This window comes from Vombatus ursinus, unplaced genomic scaffold, assembly GCF_900497805.2.
Source record: "Vombatus ursinus unplaced genomic scaffold, bare-nosed wombat genome assembly UNPS02010193.1, whole genome shotgun sequence".
In the NCBI taxonomy this organism is placed as follows: Eukaryota; Metazoa; Chordata; class Mammalia; order Diprotodontia; family Vombatidae; genus Vombatus; species Vombatus ursinus.
Genome location: NW_020949971.1, coordinates 6,801,151 through 6,807,600, shown reverse-complemented (window position 1 = coordinate 6,807,600; position 6,450 = coordinate 6,801,151).

The window sequence follows — 6,450 nt, the reverse complement described above, 5'->3', positions numbered from 1 at the left end:
TAATTTAGATTATCTACAGCCAACTGACTCTCCCTTCATTTTCACCTCCCCATTTTATCTTATCATTATTCCTCTTCCCTGTCCCTCTTCTTCCCTTCCCTCCCACTACACCCTCTGAAAGCCCTACTCTATTACTAACAAAATCTCCTCCATCCCAGACTGATTCATTCTCATCTGAAACATAGAAGGCACCAAATAAATGTTGATTAATTGATTCAACCAGTTCCAAATCCATCTAACCGAGCTGTTGTCTAAGCCCACATCTCTTTATTTTGTTCAATAATAATCTATGAAACTCGATCAAATATTTTGCTGAAACCCACACAATTCTATAGTATATTTCTTATCTACCAATGTACTGACCATGTTGGTAAAAAAAATAAAATTGCTACCACATGACTTGTTATTGATGAAACCATTTTGTGATCGCTGCTTCCCTTTTGAGATTTCCATAAACCATCCCTTTAATAATACATCCCAGGATTTTGACAGAAATCAAAGGTAAATTCATCAGTGTATAATTACAGACTCAATTATCTGGAAAATGGGTTAACATTTCCTCTTCTTACACCCTATTCTACTTCTCCAGTTCCCCACATGTCTTCCAGAGATTGCTGACAATGGTTCAGGAAAAAAAAGAAAATCTGCCAATTCTTTCAGCACAGAGGATGTAGTTTGGGCTTGATGACTTTAATTCATTAATAGGTCTTTTTTGATCTACCTATATTAGGAATTGAATAAATTTTAGAAGGTATTTTCACTAAGTGAATAGCTGGTCATTTCAAAATACATCTTTTGTGCTTTTTAAAGAACTTTAAGAATCAATTAAGAGTCTAGTCTTTGCACTTAGAAATAAATAAACTAACCTTTGATGCAATGCCTGGCACCGGTACACAATGAAACCTATTAACTTTGTGTTCCTACACTATGAAGAGAAACTGCAACCAATTCTTTATGATTGCTTGTTTGAACTCCCTGGCCTCGATGAAGTTTCATATATGATATCAATGTAAAATTATTATACATTACCATCAGACAATGGTGTTCACATTTTTGCTCCTTATTCTCTTAGATTCTTCAAAGACTCTTTGGCCCAACTTGGAACTAGAATAGATCTCATTTATATTAATCTAGGCTTTGATTTGTTCATGAAAAAAAATGCTTCTATGTCAAATGGAATTGCCCTTTTCCACATTTTCTTAATGACTTTGGCTAAATCCACTTGGGACGCTTGTTTGTAATATCATAAAATGCCTCTGAATGAGAGAAAAGAAAACCATTTTTCTTCCCCTTTTTCTACTTCTGATACCTCTTGGATATAATTTATTATCCCTACTTATCTCATTCTATCCAATAGGGAATTGTTCTTTTCTCCTTCATGGGTTTCAACTCGAGACAGTAATAAAATGGTGATAAATGAATACAATGGCCTAAGAGTCCATTGCCAAAAATTTAAAACCCTTTGGGGACTTTTCCAGCTCAAAATCTATAACTCTCTGATCCTACAATCACTTGAGACTAGTCATAGAAGTAAATATGTGACTGCCACACCACAAAGCTATGAAAGTAACCAGGAGGTAAGAATTCAATTCATAGGCTTAGAGGAGAATCCTTCCCACAAAAGGACTGTTTTGTTCTGAGTTCAAGTGTAGGTAAAGAGAGTTGTAGAGAGGCCCACCTGTGGTGAAGGCCAACCTTGTGTGACTCAAAGGGAGGCAGAATGGATATCTTTAGCACATCCTCTCCTGACCCTTCTCCAAGAGAGACTTTCATTCCTGCCAGGACAGGAAGCAAGGAATTAAGGCTGGAGGCTGCCAGTCTATTCTCCTCAGAGAGAAGGAGGACCAGGCTAGAATTATATCTATCTGCTCCCATAAACACTGTTAGTCTAGGAGATACAATCAGGTAAAATCTAGCTTCTGATAAATTTGTCATGGTGGCGAGGGGTAAAAGGAACCTTAAACTTTATATCCAAGACTTGATTCCATTCCCACATAAGTTCCACAATGAACACCCACAGAGAATAACAAAGAAACCCCTTTATCCAAATCATAGAAAAACAGAAATCAGAGAAGGTATGCATAGGGAAATATATTCCAGACAATACTGAGTGAAACAGCTTTCTCACTGGAAGTGAGGTAACTCACTCAACCAAGGGAAAGTCTTTGATCTCATTAAAGGGGAAACTCACCACAGTCTCTGGAGAAGCAAGCTTGGAGTAGGGACATGACAGGGACTACTAGCTCCTCCCATATCTTGCCAAAGTCTTTTCCTTCATCAATCTGAAATGTGGTTGGTTGGCCTCTTTCATCTTTCTTCTTGAAGATGGAAGCCAGATGCACCCAAAGCTACTTAACACTTGAAGAGCTCTAGAGACTTGAAGCTTAATGAATCCCACAGAGGACTGAAGAAGGCTGGAGATCTCCTGCTTTCACCAACTCTACCATGACCCTCATGCAGTTCAGGACATTCAGCAAGGAAAGAGTCCCATACCAATGGGTTGGAGGACAGAAGTTACACAAGTAATCAAATGGACCAGATTCAGTCCTATGGTGAACATAACCTCAAAGATTAGGTAGTCTTGCTTTTTTTTCTCACACTCCCCGGCTCATGCTTCCCTTCCAAAGTCTTAGGAAAGATCTCTTTAAATATATCTTAGATGTGTCTCATGTATGTGGTCAGTCCAGAGGGGAAAAACAGATGTCCCTTCTAGCAAGTTACTCAATATACAAAGTAATAGTAATAGGTATCCAGTATCCAGACAGCAATTTATTTATTACACCACACAGAAATGCTTAAAACACAAACAACACATAAATACTTATGAATATATATTGAAAGCATGAAACAGTAACTCAAGTAATCCAGCACTCCTACCATGCTCTCCCAAGAGCTAAGGAAGCCTGGGATACAAGAATTCAAAGTACTCACAGGATTTCAAAAGTGTATGTAGAAAGTACATGATGTACTCTATGAATCAAGAGATTCATGGAATCTCATATAGAAGCCCATGTCACCACCACTTCTGTTATTCACTACTAGGAGGTAAATACTTCTGGGGAATGTGGGATTGCTGAATGGATTTAACTTTCATCTAGCTATGCACTGGCTGAACAACAGCTCAAAGTCCAAGCCTTCTGTTTTCAGGTTCAGGAAGATTCCATCAATGGTGTACCATCCTCAAAGCAGGAAGTATCTCCTGCTGCCAGGGAGCACTCATATTCTGGAAGTCATGAAATCTTGAACTCAAGAGGTAGCCCCTCAGGCAAGAAACACACATTTCAGGATTGTTGGTAAGTCACCTGGAGTCATGGAAAAGAAACACAAAGCAGAAGAGAAAGCCAGGGACATGAAATTAAATCTTGGGCTCATTTGGTAAGCACATGTACTCATTGACATGTGTGTAGCCACCATAGCTAAAGAAGAGGCGGGGAAGAGAAATTATTGGTGAATTGAACTAAATTAAGTGACTTGCCCCATAGCCATAAACCTTAGGAGGCAGTGTGGTACAACAGAACAAGCAGTAGGTCTAGAATCAGAATCCTGGGTCCAAATCCTGCCTGAGTTGTCCCCCCAACTCCCTGGGCTTGAGTTCCATCATTTATAAATTGAGGGGGTCGGACTACATGGCCTCTGAATTCCCTTCCAATCCTAAATCTATGACCCTAAGGGATAGGGTTGGAACCTTTGATTTGTTAAAGGAAACTCTAGGACTTTTAATTGAGGAAACCCCTTTACCAATGGAAATTAGCAACCTCTAGTGTTGGATAATTGCTTAGAACACCAAGAGGTCAAGTGACTTGCCTAAGGTGGCACAAGTATGTCAGAGGCAGGATTTGAACTCAGATCTTCTTGACTGTAAGGTTGGCTCTCTATCAACCACAACATATTGTTTCTTGGGATCCTATAATCCCTTTTAGATAGTGAAACTAATTATTCCAATCTTTTTGTCAGGAATCTGCTAAAGTATATGGACAGCTCTAGAACTTTCTACTTCCATGATGTTAGGCTGTATGTGTAACCTTTATGGGCCTCAGCTCTCCCATATATAACATTAGGAGACTGGACTGGTTGACTTCCCCTCTAACTCTAAAGCTATGATCCAGTGACCTTGACTTATAATTCTTTGTCTTTCAAAATGGTTAAACCTTTAGTTCCTAGAATTTAAAAGTTTGGAATTGTTGGATACAGAAATTTAGGAACAAAGATGTTTCTATTTCTATCACTAAATGGATACTGGAAAAACTGTATGGAAATCATACCAGTTTTTGTTTCTGTCTCTGGATGATGCCTATTTTGAATATTGGCTTCATGGTTCAGAATTTGAGGTACATAAATAATGATTCAATAAAAGGGGATGAGTAGTTTCTATTCCTACACATAGGACTAACATTCATTTCCTAATAATATCCTTGTAGAGACAGAAGCAATTCAATCCCCCAAGGAACCATCTGAGCACCTCAAAAGCTAGATCAAAGCCTATTAGCATCACAATGTGGTGAAGCTAAAGAACCGAAGTTTGAATCCCATACTTGCTATACAACATCGGGGTGACTTTGGGAAAATCATGTCTCTCTGTGCCTCAGTTGCATGGGATTTAGCTGGGGGGGGGGGGAACCCTTAGCAATCATTTCTAGTCCAATCTCTATCTTTTATTGAAAAGAAAACAGGGAACTAGAGAAAGACAGTGACTTACACAAGGTCATGCATGTAGTAAGTAACAAAACCTGCATCTCAATGCAAGGCCTCTGACTCCAAAATCAGCGCTCTGGCCATTTGAACCCATTCCCACCCTTCTTTGTAAAATGAGTCATTGGACCAGGGATACACTGGCAGATGTTTAACAACCGGCTTTCCAAAAAATTCAGCAAGCTTTTTTTGGTTTAATCTTCATTGTTGACATTTTCTTAAGTCTAGACAATGAACAAAATAATAAAACAAGCCCAATTTGTAGTGTTCACCGATTTCTGGGGTATGTCACACTAAAAATTTAACAATTAGCTCTCCAAATCTGATCCAAGATGGTTCCAGTACATTCTTGGGCTGGACCAAATGAGGACCTATGATCTCATCAATCAAACAACTACGTATTTTAAGCATCTCCAAACCAGGAAATGGACAGGTAAAAACCAGCATTTGTCTTATTTGTCAAGATCACAGGAGACCTCTGCTGCTTTCCAAAGTACCAGTCATCTTTAAGGTTCATAGAAGGATTGATTAAACTGAACTGTCATTGGCTAATCATTTCCCCACACCCAAAGCAGAGTGGGGGTTACATAAAAAATCAGAAGCACCAGTGTGTGAGAGGCCATTGAAATTGAGGCCAAAGCATGATAAACAGCAAATTCTTACCATCGTTTTCAAATCCATTGCAGTTTTTAATTGATTTTCTTGATGCATTTCCAAAAGTTAGGAGAAAGGCAACAGGTAGGATTTTTATTTTGTATTTTGCTTTGTGGAAATATAACTCAAAACTGACTCATATAGGTATTCATCATAGAGGTTTCCATAATAATAAATAATCAAAGTGGGATTTTAAAAGAATAATCAATACCCTCATTTGAGGCCTCCTTTTCCTCTTTCTCCTGCTTTTTCTTTTCTATGTCTACTCATCTTGTTTTGAGAGCTCAGGTCAAATTTGCTGAAATGGTACTCAGCAATTGACAACCTTTCAATTCCTACTGGAAAATATCTTTTTCGAGTCAATACCAAAGCCAAGGTTGATTTTAAGATGAAGGAGATCTGTGGCATTGCAACTGTCAACTAGCATTATCCAATGTTTCCTTCTATAATGATATTAAATATTAACTGTATTGATATTAAATATGTCCGGCAAATAACTTTTCTTGGAAGTAAAATTCAGGAATGATTTTTTTTTCAATAGAACACAAAACAATTATTATGTAAGCTGGTAAATGTGGATAATCTATCACCCAAAAATGGTCTAGAAGACTAGTTGCCCTTTCAAGACTTGGGCCACTACGCCTCATTGCCCACTCAAGTTCTTTGTAAATTTGAAGATATAAGCAAGAGCTTAGTCCATAAAGAGAACATGGCCCTGAGCAAGGCCAAAGGTACTGATCAGAATTTGGACTAAATCCAGGATTTAGTCTAAGGGGATGAGTGAATAGTACCCTAGGATTAGAAAGGAGTATAAGGAAAGGTATGAAAGTCCATCATTATTCTCTATGCTCTATTATGTCTGTTCTGCCAAATGGAGTTGATAGTCTATTCAAGAAACCAAGCGTAAAATACACATTGGATACCAGCATGCCAACCGCTGACCTCTATAGACATATACAATATTACATAAAGATGAGAGTTACTTATAAAAGTACCTAAAAGAGGTGAGGACACCAAAGGCTTGGTTAAAAAAATGAAGGAAAGACAGAAGGAAGGGAAAGAAGGAAGGAAGGAAGGAAGGAAGGAAGGAAGGAAGGAAGGAAGGAA